The sequence below is a fragment of the Topomyia yanbarensis genome, chromosome 2 (genome assembly GCF_030247195.1).
Source record: "Topomyia yanbarensis strain Yona2022 chromosome 2, ASM3024719v1, whole genome shotgun sequence".
Taxonomy (NCBI): domain Eukaryota; kingdom Metazoa; phylum Arthropoda; class Insecta; order Diptera; family Culicidae; genus Topomyia; species Topomyia yanbarensis.
In genome coordinates this window covers 359,899,864-359,926,497 of record NC_080671.1, presented here as the reverse complement: position 1 = coordinate 359,926,497, position 26,634 = coordinate 359,899,864, and the positions used below count along the sequence as shown (strand labels likewise).

Sequence of the window (26,634 nt, the reverse complement as noted above, 5' to 3'; positions counted from 1 at the left end):
TGCTTACTTTCTCTTCTCGATCGTTTTATATTTCCTTCATAACTTGTCGCGTAATTGTCAATAGTATCGGTTTTCGATATATACCGTTGTGCATTGAGATTATTCCATGAGATAAGGTTTCATAATAACATAAATTAAAACTAATTAATTTTATTTAATTTATTAAAATATCGTTAATGAGTGTGTTGATATCGCTTCGGAAAGAGGAAAGAAAAATTATGAAAAATAGCGTTTTTCCTTTGTCTCTAGTATGTCAGGATCGGTCTTTATGAGCATCTGAAGATGTTCGTGTCTTCAACAAAGTTGTATATATTCTCAATAACTTTACCGAGGATACCAAGTCTCTAAATAGTGTTTTAGTTGATAACTATTACCAGATTAATCACCAAAACTATTTTTAAGAGATGCGCTGCACTTAGTTGTTAAAGCACCAAAGCACCACAGTGGACAAAAAATCGATTTTCCTCAGTGTTATGACGGAAATATACTCATGTAATTTAGAAATCTTTTAGTTTAAAAAAAAGCTACGAGCAGCACTTTTTCCACCAATTAGATACTATAGTGGTGAGATGCTTCACCAAATAATTCATAAGTCCCCCATTTTGTGACATAATTAACTAGAAGATGATTTCAGATTGCAAATATATATATCTAAATATACCTAAAGTTAGGTTTTTGTTTTTCCTTCTAAAAAGGGCGGAAAATTTTATTGATGCCTCATAAAGAAGGCAACCCACCGAACAAAGAAGCCAATTTTTTGTTGCTTTTTACTTTTTCGCCCAATTTATAATGGAAAATTCTGTCCTCGTGCTGTACTCAGTAGCTCGAATAGTTCGACAATATCTTTTGAAATGCCACATTTTCACTCCACCAATACTTTCTATGGACTAGTCAATCTAGAAATATGTTGGATAGATTTTTGAAGAAAAACTTTCACATTCCGAGTATAGATATAGATCATTCAGCAGTTTCCTAACAAATTATGTGACCTTTTCAGTCGTACATTTTTCCAATTCCGTCTAGCTGAGACAGTTATAGAATATAGTTCCCAAGTTGTAAATTGTCACCTGAACCTATTGATAATAATTTGTTGGAGGTATTTAAACGAGCGTTCAAGCGAGAAACTCGGCATCGCTTAGGTTGAGTATTGGGTAGTAAATTTTAATGATAATTTCATGTGGATAGATCACTTATGACTTAAAGAAATGTATTGGTGCCATCATATTTTCACGCAAGATTGAATATGGTGTTGTAATCATCTTTGCATGTTTGGTTGCGTAATAATGTCTGTCTGAATATAGGTAAGTTCAGAGCAGATACTAACTACACGCTATACGGTCTGGTCCGTCATGATTGTGTCCATTCAGTCCAGTGACGGATCCAGGCTGGGGGTCCTGGGGGTCCGGATCCCCCCCCCCCCCTCCGAAATTTTTTAAATTCTTGAGAAATTATAAAATAGTTTCTATTTAAAATTTGTTCTAAACTCACAATCATTTCAAACCAGATACGATCAACAAAACTGATTTTAATTATTACATATCACATTCTATTACGTATTGTATAATGAACATTTCAAAATCGAAATTTCGGACCCCCTCCGAATTTTTTTCTGGATCCGCTCCTGCCATTCACCGAACTCAATTGGTAGTATTATCGGTGGCCAGTTGACATGTATTGTTGGAAAATGTATTTCGTCAACAGAACTTCATTACGTTAATTGAATAAAAATGATATTTTGATTCCGACACTTCGGTGTCACATAGACAGACATTGTTGCCATTCCTTTCTCTTGTATGCCTTCCTTATAACATCATAATTTTATTACTTGCAGCAATTTGCTAAATGCCGTTACAGCTAGCTGAATGAAAGGAGAATCATCCTAAAGTCTTGTTTTTAATTATGGCTGTATACAGTCAACGCACGCATTATATCGCTGTGCAATCAGCTGATTTGCATGCCGGCATAGGAACTCCCCTATTAGGCCTAATAGCTGTAACGGGTTGCGAAGAATTGTACACAGCGAAACCGAACCCGATGACCAGCTTGTCGTCCACCAGAGCAGCGCGACACTTCCGATTTGTCCGCTTGCACCGTTCAACCGTGTCTGCATTTGAAGTGTCACATAACTTCATTACAATAATGCATAATCACGCATCGTAATGCATCAGACCTATAGGATAGTAGAGCTACCGTCGATGCGATGGTGTATTACGGTCAGCTTGAGCCCGACTGGTCTCATTGCCTGACCAACTACTAAGTGTCCAGTACTGCTGTGGTTAGCGGATGCAATTTTTATATGTTACGCAGTCAATCGGTCATTATCATAACACGTTGCGCATGACGGCTATTAATTTTTAATCGTTGACGATGAAAGAACCAGGATAACTAACGATTCCGTTGCTTAAGGCAGTATCGGGTTCAATGGGGTCTTCGCTTTTTTCTGAACAATAAACACTAATAGTTATAACACGTCATATGATCTTTGCAATCGCAACGAGGAAATGTTGAAACATCTTGATTGTATCACTAATATCATCGTATGTAACAGGTTGTAATACTTGTGGATAAGTACCTGCATCCAGACAGTTTACTAATTGATTTATAAATCAGTCGCCGACGGCCGAGCAAACAGCATTTGACAGTGAGTTTAGCATTTAATTAAGGGGGAATAGGAGTTTTTTATAACTCATTTTCATTTCTTTCTCGAACAGGAGAAGACAGAATATATTGTTTTTTTTTGCATATTGCAAAACACACTTGAAAAACAGTTTTTAGTGTCATGCGAAAGCTTCTTTAGCAGTTCCCCTCCGGTTCCGAGAATGTGTCAATGCAAAAAGTAGATGAAATGCGGTACCAAAGATTGGCGCTCTTGAGTTCATTGGAAATGAAAAATACAAATGGTGTCTACAATTGTTTTGTCTTTGACCCGTGCGCAAATATCGAAAAAATTCGATCTATTGTCATTTTTGCGTTGTACGATTGCATTTCCGGTTCCCAATTGTACTTGTCCAATCAACAACTTCTTTGATCAATAAAAAATTCGATGCCCGCATCCGATTTTTTGTATTAAGCTTTTTCCACTTCGCTGCTCTACCAAAGTCCGAAGCACTGTAAACTAAAATCATAAAATCATTGTAGAGAAATAAACGATTTGGAATCCCCAATTACGCACGCGTTCTCTGGATGGTCGTGTGAAAGTGAGCGGAGCAGTGGTTCTTCCGTTTGTCAGAAAAATGATGCCTTCGACCGTGACTAATTGTATGGACAACCTGGTATGAAACGACGCGTCAGTCAATTGTTGGTTTGCGCAGTTGGTTCACCTTTCAGCCTTTTAGAACTCAACGCGAATTTACAATGTGAATTAGTAATTTGTTACTAATGAGTGGGGAATTCCATTCAATATTTTCTTGCTCCAGTTTGTGGTGAATAATACGGTTGAGGCTGGTAGACACCAGACATGTACATAGTTTTGAAATTAGGGTCATTGCTTTTGCTTTGTGTGAATCTGTAGGAAAAAGTTCGTCGAATACTTATCGCACCACTTGCAGGAAAATAATCCCACTCGCTAGTCTCGCAAATTAAATATATTTCATAAAACAATTTCAATTTCAGGTGTGACATAGTAGTATGATGAGTTTTTGTCTTGAAGCATAAAAAGATGGCTGGGTAATACCCGGAATCAGGAATCAGAATATATTGGCTCAAATGACACGTTCTTTGTGTGTAATCGGGGATTTGTACCTTGTCTCTTGATGGGAAAAAATAGCACAAAAACAAACAGCAAGTAAGTTAAACTCAGAAGTAGTTCAAATCGCCTGCGATTAAGCCTAAATCTTTAGGCTTTAGAATGTCTCTGTTTCAGTCCTTCATACACGGTGTCGTCTATGTAAGGACGGCCGAAAACTCGAAATCGCAATTGTGCTACTGCCGGTCAGTTACATATCAGATGAGATCAGGGACCGTCGTCGGATTCACAAAGATCACATGAAAATGACTCAGCGCGCTGGATAATTGTCATGTGATAATCGAGTTTGCAGTGGCCGGTTAAAGCCTTGGTCAGCATGCCGCAGCGAAATTTCGAAAAATGTAAGAGATTTTTAGAAATCACTGGGCACGGTTGCTCACGAAACGACTGCCTTTATTTGGCGACACGTTTGTGGATTTCTCCAATAATTGAGGTTGCATTAAGTCAAAGATTGTTCAGAGGCAAAGTCCAGTAAATAATATTTGGTAATCGTCAGCAAACTCGTATGTTGGAAATCCAAGCTCATTGAGTTTCCTCAAAACGCCACCCTGAGGACAGCAGCAAATTACCAATTTCCTTATCTTTGCCTGTTTCAGTGCAAATAATGCGGGTACTAAGCATTGCGTTTATCCAACCCGAGATACATGCAGATATCCTATCACCGCGCGTCGCTTCCAGAATCGACTGGAAGGACACATTGTCAAAATCACCCTCAATATCTAGAACTACACCCAAGCTAGATTGCTTGAGCGAGAAGGCCTTCTCATTATTGTAATAATATGTTTATAAAACGCTACACGAAATTATTTTCTTACATAGAAAGTTTAAGTGTCGTAATTGGTGGATGACATTCTATGGTGGCGACATCATCCCAAATACGGATTCAAGCAACATGAGCTAGAGATGGCAAAATCGACAAAATCAGCTTCGAAGGCGCTGATGGCGCTTAGAAGACTAGATGGCAGCCGATTGCATTAGTTTTTACTGATCATATCAAGCACATTGGAGGTGTCTCTTCGACCCGATTTCGCCTGATAATGATAGCTCAGTGTTGCTGATACCAACATTTAGTCTGTTTTGAACCAGGGTTTTTTTACTAATTCTGTGTAAACGTGACAGAGGCGGGAACTTGCAACCGGTGAAGATGCGATAAATCTCCAGCGCCGTCTGAAGCAGGGCGCAGTGAGTGACCTTCGTCTCCCTCGAATGGACTTGCATCCACTTTTGTTGAATTAGAGGCAAGCCCACCCAAACGGAGATGACGGTCGTTGCCCCACGGAATACCAGTTTCGCAGCTTTAATGATCTACGTATTGGATGACGTATATAAGTTTTCTAGTTTCAGCTGCTAGACAACATTGCATATAAAACTTCATTGACTAGGATTTCCCCCGTGTATAACCAGATGACTGCATTTTTACCTCTCTGAACGTTATGCTTTTGTTAGTATTGACACCACACGCTCAACTGTATTTGATATGCCAACCGGTGCCCCCAAGGAAGTCACCTAGGGCCACTTATCTTTCTGTTTTTCATCAATGACCTCTGCAGCCGCACCAAGTCGGGAAAACTGCTACACGCCGATAATCTGAACATCTTTCGTTCAATTGCCTCAGGACTCGATTCTGCTGTGTTCCAAGGTGACATAACCAATATGGTGAGGAGTAAAGCTTGGTAAATGCTGTGCGGATCAACGTCGATAAATGTAATGTCAACGTCGATAAAGTTTCGGACGCTCGACAGTTCTGACAAATGCTGTGTTTTTCCGTTTTGAATATCGATATACATATATAATATTGAGGATGAGTCATTGCCTACTTTCACATGCCCGTCGGAATTGTAAGAGAAATGGCATACTGCGAGCACCGGTTTACAAAGGATGTTGATTATGAGGAAAGAAACTTCCCAATTCATAACCAATCTTCAGTTGATCAAGAGCAGAAGCAATAAAAATACGTATTGTACCCATTTTTCAGAATATTTTGAAAAATTATTGTTTGAACTAGTTATTATGGAATGAGTTGATGGACAGACATGATAGCGACCAAGTAATTCGCGAAAAAGACAGTAAACATGGGGGAAGCTGTTCGATCGACAACCAATCCTGCAGAGCAATAAAACTTCAACTGCAATGTCAGTATGAATGAATTAACGAGAGAAAGCGAACTAATTGATCTCATCCACAGCAATAAAGAAGATGTCTAGGCGAAGTAACAAATCATATACATATGATCTAACGAATACACATTAATATCCGTTTTATTTATTGTTACATCGTACATTTAAAACAAGACAGAGAAAATTAATCGAACTAATGTATTGATTCGTGCCAAATTGAACAAAACAAAAAAGGGTTGTTGTTCTAATAAGCTAATTACCACAATAGTTATAAAACCAATAACTCACGCTGATACTTTTTTAAATCCATGGCGTTTATCAGTTTTATGGAAACCCTTATTCTCGTTTAACAGTTTTGCGAAAGGCGACCGATAATGATGATTGAAAGCAGTATTCTACAACAGTAATAAAGAAAGCCTATACTTCAGTGATTGGTTCAATTGTACGGCTTTAAAGACAACTTTAAAATACTTTTAGTAGTTATTGAATACAGGAATGTTTATTACCCTAATAAAGTAGACGGTAATAGTCGTCACTGTGATAAAAATTCTATTCATCTTATATAATATCGAAAAGCATTCGATTACTTACTTGTCTAATAAATGAAGCTTGTTCCGAAATGCATTAAAATGTTTTAGTATGCTTCAACTTCTGAAAACTGAACTTGCATGCAGAGCTAAGGAGAGTCTCAAATTAAAAATGGTGTAGCACGATTTATTTTCTTATTGAAAACAATAATGCTGAATTGCAAAAAATACCTTGCATTTGTTGTAGATAACTCATACTACGATTATTAATTAGTTGAACTATTCAACTACCACGGCTTTAAAATCATTGAAAAAATGTTCATGCGGCGATTTCCAATAAGCAATTGAATTATCACTTGTTTCGCAGCATTGGAGAAAATTGAACTGCTCTATCGTTTAAGTGTTATTTATTTTATTTCTCTAAAACGCATCTCTGCTCTGCTCTAAGGTAGCCAAGAACCTGATGAAATTAACACTGATAATAACCCTTCTGGATACGTCATTTATCGTGAGCTCACTTAACCAACTTGCATTATTAACAGTAATTGATTAAGTGTTTTACGACCAATTTGCTCGATGACCTAGCACCGTTCATTGATTTACTGATTTAACCCGATAGATGTGACAATTGGCGGCAAACGTTCGATGTTTATCGACGACTGGTTCGATGATAATGCTTCATGATTACAATTTGATTGAACAGAAGTTGTTTTGATTCGATGCGACACGTGATCGTTTACATTTTAAATCGCAAAGTTCCAACTAATAAGCATTTTAAATTGTTCCGGTTAGATGGTTTCCATTTAACAACTTTTTCAAGAATCAATATACGGCTCAACAGGAATAAACCGGAAACTGAACTACACAGCACACGCGTCGGCTATGATTATCCGCGGAACACTAATTGACGTCACGCCTCTTTTTTACGACAAAATCGCAATTCTTCTCAGCGGCAGAATGTCGTTCGAATCTTACGAGCGAATCCCAGAAACTAAAGTGCAACAAGCAGAAGTGTGTCGTTATCGGGAAGTCGTTCACGGGGTGCTCGTTTTCGTAATTGATTTACACTGACACATGTGTGGCAGCCTTCAGGATTTACGTGTATGTGGCCAAGTCGCATTTATTACTATTTTTTTACTACCCGTATTTGTTACAAGCAGTACACGACAACTAATAGCGGCATTAAATCGAAGAAAACTATAAATTGCTTGTTAGCCGTTAAAGCTAAAAGTAACTACAATGCGTTTCCTACGAAACATTGTTGTTGGAATTTCCTGAAACGAGTTACACATTATTGGTTATAATACACCTTCAATATGTCTATGTCAATATTGCTGAAAATACGATTAGATGTCATCATTTGTTTAGTGAGTATGGGCTGAGGAAGTAATCCGACTTCACGGTTAATAACTCCAAAGTGCGCAATAATTTGGTTTTCGTAATCCTAGCTAAGATTATATGGAGGAAATGATGCACTTAGCAAAGCCTTTTGAATCGAAATACTTTGTTGCAATGTGATCATCTAAATATTTAATTATTTGTCCTTGGCAATGGGTCTGCGTTCGTAAGATTTCGTACTGCATTCAATATATGTTACGCACATTTACAGTGGAAAGTCTGGTAGAACGACATTTTCGAATGGTTTATCGAACCTAAATTGTGGTAATAATGATTGCGACTGAGGCTCACTGTGCAAAATTTGATTCATGGCATAGAATTTCCATGGTTTTAGAACAACGGAGTGTAGTGCACCTTTTTTGGTCATGGTACATCGGTGAAAATAGGTTTTTATTAGCCCCTTAGGGACCATTCATAAATTAGGTAACGCAAAAATTGCCCAAAATTGACCCTCCCTCCCCCTATGTAACAAATTGTCACAATTTTTTCCATCCCCCCTCCCCTGTTTCGTAACAAATTCCAAGAAATTTTTTTTTTCTTCGATGAAAACATGTTACGTAACGATCTAGTTAACACCCCTCCCCCCTATGTCACAACTTGTCGTACCCCCTCCCCCCCCCCCTAAAAGCGTTACGTAATTTATTAATGGTCCCTTAGCGGATTTTACGCTGACAAAATGGAGACATTGACAAAATCGGAGCGCATTTTTTCTTTCTTTTTAATTAACCTATACTGTTAAAATATTTTTCTTTCTTCCCTATACATAGCATGGTAACTCGTTTTAATTAAGTAGTATAAATTTCTCTTAAGGGGATTCTCCAGTACGAAGTTTAAAAAAAGCAATTTTTAGTATAGCATATTTGCGACTCTTTAAGATTAGACAAATGATATTAGCTCATTTGGCCGAAAGTCGTTCGGCCGAACGGTCATTAGGCTAAATGGTCATTAGGTCCAGTGGTAATTAGACCGTATGGTCAATATGCCGAATCGTCACTAGGCTGTATTGCCGTTAGGCCGAAGGACACAAGACCGAAGAAAAAAGCAAAGCAAAGAGAAAACCAAATAGACTAGTTTGAACTGAACACAAGATTTAAAACAATGACATGCTCTCAAACAAGGATCAATTTCAAAATTTTGGAACAAACAGGGGGTACATTTTTTTTATCTGTTAGTGATTTTCATTGTACTGAATGGAATTACACAATGTTTCAATCAGAAAAAAATTGAAATTGAAATAATGCATTATAATATACAAAAATTTTGATCAATTCGCTTCACCAAAATTTCTAAAAATTCACAAAAAAGTTTTTTTTCACCCTTAAACCCTTACCCCCTTTAAGGAAAAGTCAAAATCCCGCTCGGTTCGTGCCGCTCTCCTGTTACCTGTCGGCCGAGTTCATCGTTTGCTGAGAAAGGGTCACTATGCCGAGCGTTTCGGTGTCGAAGCACCCGTCCACCTGGCAGAAGTGCTGGAATATCTTGTCGCCGAAGTATTGGAGCGGCAGGAAATGCTGCCCGTGGTAAAAAAAAACAAAAGAAAAGCTGCACAACCCGAAGTGTAGTCACGACACACCGGTTATGTCACAGACATTACCCAACTTTCTTTTTTCAAACATTAAAACTCCTAGTTTAGCATAATTACGTTCTTCTTTTTCGCTAAATAATTATATAAAACAAAGAGTTTGTTTACAATTAACATATTAAAAAAAAATCTTGTTGCAAACCAATACATATTAGTTCATTATTCGTTTGAATTTTTGTTATCGATGTAATGGAATAAATAAATAACATTATCACTTAATGTGGCTACACTATATCGCTGCAAGTCGCTTGCTGTTCGACATCGCTATCACTCCATCGGACTTATACTATATCATAGCTTCTATGCGCCGCGTCGCGTCCTTGATCTCGGTTAGGAGGCAATGCAGCATTACACTGGCTTCGCTACAAGACCTGGAGAAGTTTACAAAGCGATGGTTCAGAAGGTGTACATACATTCAATAAATTTGCTTACTGTAGAATGTGTTTCAATAAATATAATTCGAAAGAACAGCTCATGATAAAAAGAAGTCTGATAAGCAAATAATTTTAATTATTGAAACGCTGTCTTGAAAAATGATAACTGACTGGTGGAAAAGTGTAGAAAAATGTGTGTGCAGGCGTTTTCATGAGGTCGTATTAATTGATTAACTTTTCCGGCACTGTGGCAAAACCTCAACCACAGCGCATAATATTGCAGCTACTGTGCGAAGGGGTTGAAATAAGCCGAATAAAAACCACGGTCTTTGTGCGATGTAGCGCAAGCAGTCACGATCGGACCGGAAAGAAATAAGTCACCGAGTTTTCGTGTTCATTCTGCACTAGTTTGGCACGTTTGGTAATTAGCGCAGCTTAGAGAAACACAATTTGAACAATAATTGCAAAAATATTTTTCCTAGTCCTGTCACTAAGTAAGTGTCGGATTCTGATGCGATGAAGTCGAAACACAAATTCCATAACTAACTAGAATATTGTTTAAAAGTCGGTTTGAAAATGTATATTGTTAGTCACCATCTTCACTGTTTGCCGATCGAGACATTTCCTGCTGAATTCCATTTGAAGAACATCGTCGATGTTGTGCTATCTTATGACAAGCACCATTTAGCATATTCCGAGAAAAACGATTTTTAAAGTTTGAGATTGTTACTATGTTTTAATTGCCGCAAGGTTCTACTGTATCGATTTTGTTGGCTATTTCGGCAAATTTGAGATTAAGAGAAACGAAAGCAATGAAATTGAAAGACGGATAGGTATTCTAGAGCGAATCAGTTATAAACTTAGAAGCCGACGTCGGCGGTAAAACATGATGATGAGTTATGTTCTACCATAGACCATGCGGTAGACTTGGGTGCAACGCCAAACTCCTACTCTGCAGAAGGCAAAGAATTCTTCACATTTCCTTTCGATCATGCCCATATGAGCCTGCCTAGTTCTAGTTTTCCGTTCTAAGTTTATAACTGATTCGCTCTAGAATACCTATCCGTCTTTCAATTTCATTGCTTTCGTTTCTCTTAGTCTCAAATTTGCCGAAAATAGCCAACAAAATCGATACAGCAAAGTTTGAGATTGTATAGCTTGAAACTTATTAATGTTATAAACTATCAAACTATAAAACTTAAACTGTATTTTTCACACAATGCGGAAAATGATTACGCCATTGTGTTTCTTGGATATTATTACACATAAAAACATCTTACACATCAAGATAACTTGAGCCAATCCCCATACACAGTCATTTGAACCAAAAAATTGAAAATTTCTCAGCATGTTTCTCGCTATATCTCAGTAACTAAGTAGAATGTCAAAATTCCGAAAACGCCACTTTGTAGAGATTAAGTAATGTGGCATATCTAACTCAGTTTACCCCAAAATGGCGTTTGTCATAAAATAGCACAACAGCGACGACAGGAGATTTATAAATCCAGTAAATGAGTCAAATCTGAATTTCTGGAAATCGGAAATCCGGGAAGCTGCAAAAGAAATTAGAAGCTAAAACCTGAATTTTACATGGCCACATTTCATTCGTCGAAAATTTACATTAAACAAATAGAAAGAGAAAAACAATAGCATTAAAACAAGTGACTTAACAATGCTGTATTAAAAAATAAATAATAAATAATAAATTCTCGTTCGATTCGGCATTTATTCGATATTGATTTGAAAATAACAGTTCATACAGTTTTCTCATTGGATAGATGATCATTCGGGGCACATCTCTATCTTCGTGCAAACGTTGCAAATCCACACACCTTGGCTGTACTTGCCTTTATCGCATAGCGCCAATTATAACCACATAAATTAAAAAGAATTATGCGCAACATCTGACCATTATTCTCCGACGAAAACAACACCCATTTTAGTCGCGTGTGACAAAGTTAGACAAACAGTCTGGTTCACGGAGCTGACAAATGCGTTCAAGTGTCAAACGCAGACAGCCATTCTACAGTTGGGGATCACAGAAATGATTGGTGGTAGCTGTTTTCTCGCATCACACGTTACCAGAAATGTAAACATCCATTAACGCCTCCACGCTCATTTCATAGTGGTTCATGCTAAACAAATTGTCGGTTTCTGTGATATATCTTAGACAATCAAGGAATGAGGAGAACGATGATTCAGATAAGGTTAAATTTGCATAGATCTTTCTGAATTATTGCAATTTTTTGGTTGTTTTTCATTGCATAATACCGAACCGGGGATTTGTAGTGTAACTTTTGATCAGTAATGAAAATGATGATTCCCTGTACACCAATGCCACTAAGACAAAGCACTTTCACTCAATTGTCAGAAAGTACCTTGAGAGGAACACCGGAAGGCCTAGCATCAATAGACAGTCAACAATAGTGAAACAATTTCTCTTTTGTCTACTGCTCTGATCAGTTCTCGGCGAGTAATGACTCGTCCAGAATTTTTCTTGAAATTTGTTTTATTCCTTTCGCCTTTAGGGGAACATGGGGAGACTTGACCAGGTTTTCAGCTAAAACTGCATAAATCTCTAAAAAAGCCTTCAATCCCCCAAAAATCATTCAGATATAATGCGCAAAGTTATTGCGCGTCTTCATGATTTTTTGCAGAATTTTTAATTTAATTTTTGAAAAGATACAAAAGTTTTTCTGTGATCGTTTTTTCTGGTCAAGTCTCCCCATTGCGGGGAGACTTGACCAAGGCGTGGGGAGACTTGACCAAGAGAATTTTGAAAAATCATAACAAAAAATAATGACATAAAACATACTGTACTTATTTTTTCCCTATTGTCGAGATCCTTAGGTAGCAGTAAAAATATAAAAGAGTTGCATTTGGAAAATTTTTGTTTTTGTTAAATGCATTTCTTTTTAAGGATTAACTGTACTGCTTGCATTGCATGATCACACGTCACGAAATCAGTCCCACTATTGCTAACTTTGCTTACAAATTTTAAAATATAAAGACTTATGTTTGGGGTGGGTTTTTTTTATGGCGTGATTAACATTAACAGTAGGTACCAAAGCATAATAAATATTAGGAATTTTGTATTTTTCTTCAGCTGATCGCCACTTGGTCAAGTCTCCCCATAAAATCTTGGTCAAGTCTCCCCAACATTAGTTATTGCGTTCAATTTCATGCGAATTCTAGTAATAACTATTCCAATGTTCCAGTTTATGTAAAATCATTTCACTGCTTCACAAGGATTAAGAGGGTATATTAGTCCTTTAATAGTAATTAGTAGTCGAGTAGATATGTCCATACAAAGTTTGATAAAAAATTACATCATTTAATGCAAATTTATTAATCACGTAATATTTTCTGCAAGGAAAGGATTTTTTACTCCAAACTTTCAAAATTACCTTAAGGGATCGAAACAAGTATAAAAATATTTTTGAAAAAAAATTAAGAATCGAATAGGAGACGCCATAGCCGAAAATAGAATTTTGCGCTTGGTCAAGTCTCCCCATGTTCCCCTACTCGAGACATGTTTTTGTAAATCGCAATGCGTCCCAAAATATGTCACTAAAGTATATGAAATAATTACGTTTTACATATGGTAAATAATATGTATAATACAAAACATATTAGAAATATTAAAACATGTAAAATTCACAAATTTATTTTATCAAAAACTGAGCATTTAATTTTAACTTCATGCCCCTGTTGTTTATAAACAACAACGTTTTTAAACAACCATAACCTTCGTTTTGTGCACGATTTGCTTACAAAAATAATTAAGGCTAGTAACTGGGCCTATCACCTTCCAATTGAGCACTTATAATTAGAAGTATTGTCCGTCGAACTGAAGTTATTGCTATTAGTGGGATAGGATTCCGCTGGAGCAGTATGTGAATATGGGGAGACTTGACTAGGTTTTTAAAAGTCATTAAAATTAAATGTGCAAAATAATTGTGCGAGTTCATGATTTTTTGTAGAATTTTTAATTTACTTTTTCAAAAGTTATAAAAGTTCTTCTGTGAACATTTTTTTGCTCAAGTCTCCCCACAGCGGGGAGACTTGACCAAGGCCTGAGGAGACTTGACTAAATGAATTTTGAAAAATTATAGCAAAAAATAATGACAAAACATACTGTAATATTTTTTTTATTCTTTTGCTGTGTCAAACGAACTTGACGATGACGGCTAAGACCGTTCACGGTCCATCTCGCCTAAGATTTTTTTTTCATATTTTTCACACCTAAGGATAGGTAGCAGTAGAAAGTATAGAAGCGTTGCATTTAATAAATTTCAATTTCTTACTACTACTTACATTGCATGTTCACTCGTTACGAAATCCGACATATTACTGCTAACTTTGTTTACTAATGCTAAAATATATAGGTTGAAGTTTTTAGGTGGGATTTTTTTGTGGCATGATTAACATTAAGAAAAGCTACCAAAGCATAGTAAATACCAGAAATTTTGTATCTTTCTTCAGCTTATTGCCACTTGGTCAAGTCTCCCCATAAAATCTTGGTCAATTTTCCCCAACATTAGTTGTTGCGTTCAATGGCGTGCAAATTTTAGCAATAACTAACTATTCCAATGTTCCGATTTATGTAAAATCATTTCACTACTTCCTAAGGAATAAGATGATATATGAGTACTTTAATAGTAACTAGTAGTCGAGTAGATATGTCCATACAATGTTTGATAAAAAAATACATCATTTAATGCAAATTTATGAATTACGGAATATTTTCTATAAGGAAAGGATTTTTCATTCCAAAATTTTAAAATCACCTTAAGGGATCGAAACAAGTATAAAAATATTTTTGAACAAATTTAAGAACCGAATAGAACACATTAATTAATAATTTTCAGCTAGCGATGAAAAATGAAGTTTTGACATATCTTCGATATCTTGCAATTTTATTGGAAACTGATAAAACCTATCAATTTAGACTACTTCGACTATCTCTTCCATGCATTTGTGCTATTTTTTTTAATTCGTTTATTTGACACGGCTCATAGCGGTAGCTTAACGGAGCCGTGGATCTTTTATATGTTTACAAATGAAAAAATAAAAAAATATGAACAAATATTATTATAATATTGGATCTCGTGCGCGCAACTTTTTATTGCGAGAGGAGACCTTCTTTCGTGTGGGTTACTGGCAATCTGCATCTGGGGGTCATTTAATTCTTTTTTTGTTTTTCACGTCCAGGTTGAAGTCGGCTTGGTGTCCGCGGCAGATGTTTTTCCCTGTTTCGGCAGATGTTTTTCCCTGTTTCTTGCACTTATTGTTGACCAGCGTAAATCCGTCACTGTTATTGTTATCCTTGCCAATGTTGCTTACAGTTGATTTTGCTGTACTGGATGCTTCTTTTGTGGTTGTCATTATGGTCTGTGCAACTGCTGCCACAAATTTGGCCACCGTTTATGGTTCAGGCATTGGTATTGAAAACTTTGTTTTGGGTTGATTTGTCGTAGATGAGTTGGTAATCGGTTGAGATGCGTCTTCCTTTGCATCTTCCGCGCAAGGTTGTCCATGATGAGCTGTCAGATTACAATACTTGCACGTAGGAGTTTGCCCCTCATGGGTGCATAGCGTAATTTGCATAATTGTAGTTCCGTGAGTTTTGAGTTTTATTATCAAGTAGGAGGGTATAGGCCTTTCAACCCGCATCCTCACTACAAAAACGCCGTTAGGAGTACCCGGGAAGAAGTTTCTCCAAGTATCAGGTGTAACGGATTCAATTTCGCCGTATTGCGACATGAATTTTGCAATTGGCTCAGGAGGGGTACGAGGTAATAGGTCATATAACCTTACATCTATATAACCATTCTCAATATATACGGGAATCTTAATTCCAACGTCGTCACTTGCAACCACGTGTTTTAAGTTGTTCTTCAAAATGAAACGCTCGGCTTGTTTAGCGTGTTGAATGATATTAACACAGCACTGCGAAGATGATGATACTGAAGGTACAACACTTCCGTAAGTCTAAGGTGCATTTTTACCTTCAGAAGGTATTCCACTTCACTAAAACTCGGTCGTTTTAAACAAAATTTAAAGTCAACGACCGCAGCGTTGGGTCGGAGTAGAGCTTTTTCGTCAACTTTACTCATGATGACAAGAATAATCCGATGTTTCCTTTGTTCTCGACACACTGCACACTAGGTCGAGAGGCCTGTTGTTCACTTGGCTCGATTGTACGTCTGACTGCGGCAGAAGTAGAAATTAGACTGCATTTGTGCTATTGAAAATATTCTAGGAGAATTGTATTAAGCATTCGAAGGTAAAAATTTTGTAGTTTCTGGCTCTTCAAGGGAAGCACCTATATCTTGATCGAAACGGGTTTCTCGTGTTTCATGACCCAAGCAGTCCTAAAGAAAAATACTGTTGAAAACCTATGCGCTAGAAAAAAGATGGACATTAAAGGGTTGAAAACAAAGTCATTTGAGTTCGGTAACTTTAGAAATAAGTCGTTGAAGAAACCAGGCCAGGGTGGCTGTAAAGGGAATAAGTCAAGTTGGTCGGTAACTTCAAATCAGTTCATGTCTCGAAATGTTTCGATATTAGAGACAATTGTGAGTAGACCAGTTACACAGCAAAGATCGATCAACGAGATAGCAAGAGCAGCTAAGAAGGTAAAATCACGAACGAACAACAGACAATCGGGATAACGTTGTCGATATAAATTTCATCGCCGGTGATCGCTTCATCAGAGTGGGCATCGGTATCAGGAGAAATTCCGCAGCCGGGGAACTCTCAGTACCAGGTAGCAGATAAATAAGAACGAGTAGCGCCAAGAAGGATAAGAAACCCTGCATAGGGTGTTGTAAAGAGATGTAATTCATACGTTTGGATCTGTTCGCATCTCAGCAAGTGACGATATTTGCATCAGACCTGAGCAGGTCAGTATGAAAAGAGCAATCTCTTTTCGACAGGGCTCGGAAAATATCTTCATGGTTTCAATAATTATTTTTTAAGAAACGCAAAAAAATCAATCTCCCCTCTAGATTTCCCTGCGCGCGGGCCTGAACTTTCCTTTGTTCAAATGAAGAATGGTGAGGCGTCTCTCTGATGAACATAAATTAAAACTTCTCAAATTTTTCAATTTTAAAACGAAAGTAAATTCTCATAAATTAGATATGTGACCTTTGGCTATATTGTGCAAATATGACAATCTTAGTTATATATTACCTAAGCATCCGAAGATTTATAGAAGATACTATGAAATGTAGGTGTAAATTCCTTAATCGTAAATTTACCAGCAAATAAAGTACCGGTGGGGAAAATGTAACTTACTCAATTTGGTGGTGTTCGACATACAGTGAGCCGGCTGATGATGGTGGGAAAACCGGTAGCGAAACAGCGTGCGAAAACATAAACACACTTTTCCGTGTCAGCGCCAGCACGAGCCAGATGATTGCAGGTTCGCTTCCATCATCGCACAGGTGAACTACATACACGCGATCGATGTAAGGTAGGTAAGGGTCGCGTCGTAGAGGTACATTTCGCTAAGCGCTGTTACAGCTGGCGGGAGAAATCTCCACCAAGATTGGTGCACCCGGAAGAGCTCAACTGATAAGCAATGAAATTACAGGTACGCCACTGTGTTGCCACATGATAGATTAAGGTAGAGGAACTGCGTCGTTCGAACTGATGCGGTGCTTGTGAAGAGCATTAATAATTTTTAGAAATGGAGTGGTGAAACATTTTCATCATTTAACTAAATCGATTTAAACCCCTACCGTCCCTTCTTTGAGTATTTTTGTTATTTTGTGACAGTTGTATATAAAATTGTTTTAATTGCCATTCGAATTTCCTTCTTTAAACTTGTTTTCCATATTTTTCATATTTTCATTATGCGATAGTCGCCTTTCTAAGTAGCAAGCTGTCTATTATCAGTGACAAGGTGTTACATACCGGCGTGAAATGGAAAAGAGTTCGAAACACAGCGTTGCGACCCATTGATGCAATAGGAACTGTGTTATATTTTTATCTGTTATTCCCAGCTGAAAAGCGGGGGCGAGAACCGGTTGGTTAATATCTTCTAAATAAGTTTTTATTCGCTTAGGAAAGGTGTCAAGACTGGCTGAACGTATGCCATCGGTGAGATGTCGATGATTGATTGAGGAAATGATTAATAGGCATAACTGTGCAGTGAACAGCGATACGAGGAGTATTTTAGATTTAGAGTAGATTTTTCTTCGGTTCCGGTTATACAGGTACGCACATGAACTTGGAGTATGTTCTTAGAAAATGAGCTTTATTCTGCAAATACAGAATATGATACATCGATCCAAGACCTTCGTAATTTTGTTGTAGATATGCTTAGTTCAGCTACTAAACTGTAATTTAATCTGTAATCTTCTTCCTAAAAATGATTAATATTAGACTAAAAGTTATCAAAAATGTACAAAAACTTCGTAAAACGCCAACTGTGAGAAAATTGTACGAATAAATTTCATTTAGGTTTTGTCTTAGTTTTTGCCATAGCGATACGTACATCGTTAGATAAGTAGAGTAGAGTGGGGTCAAAAAGGTATGGTAGTCAGTGATGCAAATTTTCATCTTCAAATGCCAGCTTTCAGCTCAATCAAACCAACCATGATTCAAATTCAAAGCCTCCCTTAATCATTCACTTTCAAGTTGGTGGGATTTTCATAACCGAAGCGTACGTCTTCATTTCAAATTGATGCTTTTTTATTCACAAACCAAAGTTGTCATCTGCTCTGTAGAGGCCAGTTTAGGTTAAATGTTGACATATTTTGCGTTTTCAAGCTTACATGAACAGCAAGAAGTATGTTCAGAGTAGTTTTGCTTGAAAAACCTAGTCAATATCCCAGTACAGAGATATTCACAAGGTAAATGAAACCGAAAATGAATGGAAAATGATTGAACCAACGACACGACTAGACACTTGCATCCCGAAACTGTATCGCAAATATGACTACCCCTCAGTGACTCAGGTAACTGGTACTGTCAAAATTGACATTAGGTTAAAAAGTTCATGAAACTAGCAGCACTGATGAAACTGTTGTTATTTTATCGTTTCCATTGTAACACTTGTTTACCAGTGTTTTCAATAAACAGTAAGAAATAAAGATGGTGAAAATATTGAAAATTGTGTTTTCGTGCAAGTATTAGGTACATTACTTCGCGGTAACTGTGAGGTTGGTATTCAAAAGAATATCAATTTTGTGCTGTCCGAAAAACTTGTGCTTTTGTGGCAGCAAGTCATTGAACAACCAGTTAGTAGATGTAATTTCCCAGTATGCCCCGAGATTTCGTGACAGGTAAGTGAACAATAGCGATTTTTTGCCGGACATGAATTAAACTAAATAATGTATTGTCAGGAAAAAAGGCAGAGCCTCTACTGAACTTTACCTATTTTCAAAATAAACGGGGAATCTTTTTGAAGTTGTGTCGGCAAACTATCATCAGTGTACCCTTTATAAAATAACTATGTTTCGGTGCAAAAGTTGGGGTTTCAGATCCTAAAGGAATAATGTAGGTACTGTAAAAGGCGAAGAGCTATTTTTTATTAAACAATATTATTATAACACTTGGATGTCTCCCATTAAAAAGCAAGAATAACTACATGGAAAAATTTATAGATTCGGATAGTAAGGATGACGAGGATAAAACGGCCTGATTCAGAGGAATCGATAGACAAACCAGGAATGTGGTGTGAAGCGAATGTGAATTCTACACCCGAGGATTATTCATATGCTGCCAGTGACCTTGGTGGTTTAAATTATAACGTTGTGAAAATAAAGGAACTTTATATGTTAGGTTAATTGGATATTATCATTAGTATGTCATTTTTATAACTATAATAATATATTTTCAGAATAATATTGTCAAAAACAACATTTTAGCGTCACAAAATTTTGGTACTGGCGAGCTGTAGTGTATATATACAAAATTGTAACAAAAATAAGTAAAGGGCCCTATTCTCACAGTCACGTCACCTAGTGAGTAGAAGGAAATTTTGTTCTAGTCACTAGGTGACGTGACTGTGAGAATAGGGCCCAAAATGTTGGTATCCTACTTGCAGTTACAAACATCGTATTATCTTTGGTTCTAAGTAATGGAATCACGTCGGAAGTAGTGCGCATTAATCGTACAAAGATGCGCTATAATGCGCACTACTTCCGATGTCATGGATTAGCACTGAACAAGAGAAAAACGATTGTCCCTAGTTGGATTTTCCCAGATTTCAACTGTAACGATAATATTCACACAACTATTTTTTATCTTTTTTTTTATCTTAAATACGTTTATTTAGGCCCAAATGCTTTAGCTTAACGAGGCCGATAATTCATTTTTTTTTTTAATTACATGTCACATGTTAGTGGGGGAAAGGAAAGCCGTATTTAGGGGCGGCTTGCTCCCCTCTTATGTAAGTAAAGGAAAAAGGTAGGAAGTGGGATACATATTGTGTAATTGACATCGTCGTTTGCTGATTGATCATTGTGGCGGATATGCACACTTTGTTGTAGTGTTGTAGTTTCCAGCCTGTAATCGCAGGGGCGAGGGGAGGGTCGATATTTCGGATAATTATTGGCACTCTGATACTGTCATGATGTTCTCTATATCATCTGCATGTGAGGTATGTCATGATGTTCTGGGTAGACGGTTATCAAGAAGGGTATGCACCGAAGACTCGTGAAGCAATGCCATATTGTAGATACAGGGATAGGTTGGTGAGATTCTACTGTGAATGAGAGAGGGGAAAATGTATTAAACTTGGACATCAATGGTTTTCAAAAAGATATAGATAAGAAAAATATAGGGGTGGTCACGGCTTGCCAGGACGTCCCGGACTGGCACATAGGGTGATCTACCTCGGGCCCGAAGGGAATCTATTAGTTGGGACCTGGCAACACAGTACTCTGCGCACAGCCAAACAACATGCTCGATGTCGTGGTAGCCGTTCTCACAAACACAATGATTACTTTCAGCAAGCCCTATACGACGGAGATGCGCGTCAAACGAGTAATGGTTGGACATGATCCTTGACATCGTACGAATAAAGTCCCGGTTCACATCCAACCCCTTAAACCAAGCATTCGTTGATACCTTCGGGATAATGGAATGTAGCCACCGTCCCAGATGCCCATTGCTCCATGAGGTTTGCCAACTATCGAGCGTCCTCTGACGAGAGATACTGAAAAATTCGTTGAAGCAAATTGGTCTTTCGTAAGTGTCGCCTTCTAATGCGCCCACCTTGACTAAAGAGTCCGCCTTCTCATTGCCCGCAATAGAACAATGTGACGGGACCCAAACCAAGGTAATCTGGTAAGATTTTTCAGATAAAGCACTCAGATATTCCCGTATTTTCCCCAGGAAATACGGTGAGTGCTTTCCAGGCTTCGCCGCACGGATGGCCTCAATGGAGCTGAGACTATCCGAAACGATGAAGTAATGGTCTGAGGGCAGGGTGTCAATGATCCCGAGAGTATACTGAATGGCAGCTAATTCTGCGACGTAAATTGAAGCAGGATCATTGAGTTTGAATGAGGCAGCAAGATTTTCGTTGAAGATACCGAAGCCTGTGGACCCGTTGAGAATTGATCCGTCAGTGTAGAACATTTTGGCGCAGTCGACTTGATGGTATTTGTTAAAGAAAATATTTGGGACCACTTGTGGGCGAATATGATCCGGAATTCCACAAATCTCTTCCTTCATGGATGTATCGAAAAATACAGTGTGATCAGAAGTATCTAAGAGATGAGCACGGTTGACGTTATACGTAGATGAATTGATGTTCTGTGCCATGTAATCGAAGTACAAGGACATGAATCGGGTCTGAGAATTAAGCTCGACAAGCCTTTCGCAATTTGCAATCACCAATGGGTTCAGAATATCGCATTGAATGAGTAATCGATATGAGAGGTCCCAAAATCGATTTTTCAGAGGAAGAACGCCCGCCAGCACTTCGAGACTCATCGTATGGGTCGAGTGCATGCAACCCAAGGCAATACGCAAGCAACGATACTGGATTCGCTCCAGTTTGATGAAATGTATGTTCGCAGCGGAGCGAAAGCAGAAACATCCGTACTCCAACACTGATAATATCGTTGTTTGGTACAGCCTGATTAGGTCTCCTGGATGGGCACCCCACCATGTTCCAGTTATTGTACGGAAAAAGTTGATCCTTTGTTGGCACTTCTGTTTCAGATACCTAATGTGACATCCCCAGGTACCTTTAGAGTCGAACCATACCCCGAGATATTTGAATGTTGAAGCCTGAGCAATAGTTTGATCCATTAATTGAAGCTGTAGTTGCGCTGGTTCACGCTTTCTAGAAAATACGACTAGCTCAGTTTTCTCCGTGGAGAACTCGATACCCAGCTGGAGAGCCCAAGCAGACAAATTGTCCAAGGTATCTTGCAGTGGTCCTTGCAAGTCGACGGCTTTAGGACCTGTAATAGAGACCACACCGTCATCTGCAAGCTGCCTTAGCGTGCAGGAATTGACAAGACATTCGTCAATGTCATTCACGTAAAAATTGTAGAGGAGAGGGCTTAGACATGAGCCCTGGGGAAGGCCCATGTAGCTAAATCGTGATGTCGATAAATCGCCATGCGAGAAATGCATTTGTTTTTCAGACAACAGGTTTAGCAAAAAGTTATTTAAAATTGGCGAAAGACCATGCTGGTGCAACTTCTCATAAAGAATGTTGATCGAAACTGAATCGAAAGCCCCCTTAATATCCAAGAATACTGATGCCATCTGCTCTTTGTTAGCATATGCCATTTGAATTTCTGTTGAGAGCAACGCAAGGCAATCGTTCGTCCCTTTACCTTTGCGGAAGCCAAATTGTGTATCTGACAGTAAGCCATTTGTTTCGACCCAATTATCGAGGCGAAACAAGATCATTTTTTCGAATAACTTCCGGATACAGGACAGCATTGCAATCGGACGATACGAATTGTGGTCGGAGGCTGGTTTTCCTGGTTTTTGGATGGCGATGACCCTCACCTGTCTCCAGTCATGTGGGACAATGTTACCCTCAAGAAACCTATTAAATAAATTCAACAAGCGTCTTTTGGCAGAGTCTGGCAGATTCTTCAACAAGTTGAATTTGATTCTATCTGGCCCCGGGGCTTTATTGTTACATGATAAGAGAGCAAGTGAGAACTCCACCATCGTAAACGGTGTTTCGTTCGCGGTATTGTAAGGCGACGCGGCGCGGTAGATTTTCTGTGCCGGGGCGGAATCCGGACAAACTTTCTTGGCGAAATCGAATATCCAACGGTTTGAATATTCCACGCTCTCGTTAGTACTGTTTCGGTTTCGCATACGTCGGGCCGTGCCCCAAAGAGTGCTCATCGATGTTTCTCTTGTTAACCCGTCGACAAACCGGCGCCAGTAACTGCGTTTCTTAGCTTTCATTAAATTTTTCATTCGCTTTTCTAATATCGCGTACACTCGATAACTAGCAACTAACCCGTCGTTCCGGAAGGTTTTATACGCGGCAGCTTTCTCCGCGTACACGTTTGAGCACTCTTTGTCCCACCACGGGTTGGGAGAACGATTTTGGGTGTTCACGTCGGGTACTCGTTTCGTCTGAGTTTGAATCGCGCTATCGAGAATCGAGTTGGACAAAAACTTATATTCTTCCTCCGGGGGAAGTACCTGTGTTGAATCGATAGTTTTGGATATCGCAGCAGCGTAGCTCTTCCAATCAATGTTTCGTGTGAGGTCATAGGGAACATTGATTGGTGCCGATGGTCTTGAACCAGTGGTGATTGCAATTACAATTGGTAAGTGGTCACTACCGTGGGGATCAGATATTACCTTCCACTTGCAATCTAACCGTAGTGATGTCGAGCATAAAGATATGTCCAGTGCACTTGCTTGCGCAGGTGGTCTAGGGATCCGTGTCATTTCCCCTGTGTTCAGAATTGTCATATTGAAGTTGTCACAAAGGTCTTGAATTGTCGAAGATCGATTATCGTCGTATAGACAGCCCCACCCCGTACCGTGAGAGTTAAAGTCTCCAAGAAGCAGGAGGGGCGAGGGAAGGTGTTCAATCACGTTGGAGAATCTTCGATATCCCATCATGGCCCTAGGAGGAATGTAAATAGAAGCAATGCAAAGATCTTTGCCTTTGATTGTTGTTTGACAAGCGACAACTTCAATGCCTGGCGTCGAAGGGAGGTTGATTCGATTGAAGGAGTAGCACTTTTTGATCCCTAAAAGTACCCCCCCATATGAGTCTTCTCGATCCAAGCGGATAATGTTAAAATCGTGGAAGTTGAGGTTTATATTAGAAGTTAGCCATGTTTCACATAGGGAAAATGCATCACAATGATTGTAATTTAGCAAGTGTTTTAATGAATCGATTTTGGGGATAATACTTCTGCAGTTCCACTGTAAAACAGTGATCAGATCCCTGATTCCGTCTAATAAGTTAGCCATCGAAGGATACGATCGCTGTAAGGAGGGGCCATTGTTCAGTCAACTGTTTTAAAAATGTTCTTACTGTTGGTAGAATAGCAACCAGCAAGCTTTTCATAGGATCGGTAATGTTGAAAGCTGTGAATATCCAGTCCACAATGTCAGAAAATTTAAGGAATCCCGTTTTAGGGTGAGTTTCTGACTGTAAAATTGGAGCACTTGGGATTTTTGGTGCCCCGGGGAGTGCTGGGAACTCCTGGTTGTATCTCAATTTCCCAAAACCAGGAGGTATTATCTTCGGTTTTGTACCAGCACTTCCAGTTGATGAATTATTTTTATTTTGTACCCTTGTTTGGGACAACCTAGGACCCTTACGAGGAAGTTCAGGTGAGTTTTGATTAGGTCTTTTCCTAGAGTTTCCAAGCGGAGCCAAAGAATGCCCCTCGCAAGGGTCATTAGAGGCGTTATCGTCAGTTGGCAAGAGAGCGAATTGGTTTTCGGAGACAAGTGGAACAGCTCTTTTAAGCATTTCTGCGTAAGAGCGTCTGGAGCGATCTTTGGCGGATCGCTTCAGTTTATCCGCGCGAAGTTTGTACGTTGGGCATGTCAAAAGTGCATGCGGATTCTCCCCACAGTAAACACACTTCTCAGCGGGCCTACTGCAAGTATCATCCGCATGGCGTTCCCCACATTTACCGCACCGTTGCTTGTTGCTACAGTAGGTGGCCGTGTGACCTAGCTGCTTGCAATTGGAACAATTCATGACCCGCGGTACAAACAGGCGTACAGGTAGACGAGCTCCTCCCACTTCAACGTAGCTCGGAAGTGCAGATCCGGCGAAGGTTACGCGAAACGAGTCTGATGGATAGTAATTACCATCTTCGATGGACTTTGAGTGCAATTGCTTGCACTCCAAAATCTTAACTGATTGAAGGTTAGGGTCCTTAAAGCGGCCAGCCCCATCATTCATCAGATCATCGACAGTTAGACCCGCATCACTTACCACACCGTCGATCTCCACATCACGAGAAGGAATGTAGACGCGATACTCCAGCGTAAAGAGGCTATTGCTAACGATATCATTGGCCTGTTTCAAGTCAGTAACGACTACGCGCAGTTTATCTGACTGAACCTTTTTAATCTCGGTTACGGCCGAGTATCGTTTTGTCAGCTCCCGTGCAACAGTTATGCTGTTTAACGGTTTATTTTTGGGCCGAAAGTATACCACCCAAGGACCAGCGGATCCATCCTGGTAAACCTTGACTCGGGGGGGCTGTGAGACATTGGGGGGAAGTGGATCGATCATAACATTATCTGTCTCAGTATCAGATATATGTTCTTCTTCCCCATAATATTCGTCTTCGGAGGGTGATCCTTCTGTTTGTTCCATTTTGTTGCGGGAGCAACACGCTCGACCGCACTGTTTAACTTAAATCAAAATAAAAAATCAAAAGCAATAAAAAGAAAAAAAAAATCGATAAGAAAAGTAAAAAACAAAACACTTCACCAGTTGGTTCCTGACGAGCTGGTAGGTGAATTGATCCTTCGTTTGTTTTATCCGTCACCCGCGTGACCTTCACACAATAGAGCTGATATAGCTCGTCTAAACAAAGCCGTCTTTCAGGCAAGAAAACTGTTTAGTAACTTCACTGCACCGATATCGCAGGTAATAACTATCACTCGCGGGACTGTTTATTACTAATGCTTTACTGCAGCCTCTGCCACAGCAAGCACCTTCGTACCACCGAAAAAACTAAACCACACCGGAGAGAACAAAAAGCACTTGTTTCCCGGTACAAAGTTGGGTTACGAATGATTCACACAACTATGTTTTCCACGGATAGACGCGCTACGCCAGAGAGCGCTCACAAACCTGCTTGAATCACGACAAACATTAGCTTCTTTGAAAAAGGACCCTTTATCGATTGAAGTTGAATTTAATATTGGGGCCGTACACAAATGACGTAGCTTTGTTTTGGCGATTTTTCTCTAATTACTACGTCGCACAACTTCTGACCCTACCCTCCCCCTCGTCACACTTCCTCACACATTTGGTATACCCTCCTTACCCCCAAAATGCTACGTCATTTATGAAGGCCATGCATAAATGACGTAGCATTTAGTAGCATATAGATGATCATTGCATCAAGATACGCACATATTAGACCGGCAACAATTTTGACAATTTTTTCGAAAACTAGTTCACTCACAAGAGTTATCAAGTTTGTATGTGAAAATATATGAAAAATTGGCAAAAGAAGCAATAAATTCAGTACAAAATGCCAGTATCATCTTATGCATCCCGTAATTTGCAGATGCAAAGATCAACATTGCCGTAGACTGCAAATTGATCCGATTTTGCAGTAAAAATATATTCTCATATAAAGTTGTGTTTCCCCTCTTTCTTGCACATGCTTAGAATTTCAAAAAAATCGGTTGGTCTTCAAAGTTAAATAACTTTGTCGGGGAACCTCCAAAT

The 26,634-nt window shown here is 38.8% G+C and overlaps 1 protein-coding gene across 4 annotated transcripts in view; it reads right to left on the bottom strand.

The window, feature by feature from the left end:
• Positions 1 to 26,634, bottom strand: part of LOC131684347 (neprilysin-2-like) — a 71,407-nt gene that overhangs the window by 15,628 nt on the left and 29,145 nt on the right. Inside the window, exons 1-2 of one of the 4 annotated variants that reach the window (XM_058967142.1) lie at positions 6,621 to 7,312; positions 6,454 to 6,538 (exon numbers count right to left, since the gene is read on the bottom strand). The exons of 1 other annotated variant lie outside the window; for it this stretch is intronic. The gene's annotated coding sequence lies outside the window, so the exon portion shown is untranslated. Of the gene's footprint in view, positions 1 to 6,453; positions 6,539 to 6,620; positions 7,348 to 26,634 lie in introns of those variants that run through there. 2 more of the 4 variants (XM_058967143.1, XM_058967144.1) reach the window with 2 other exon arrangements.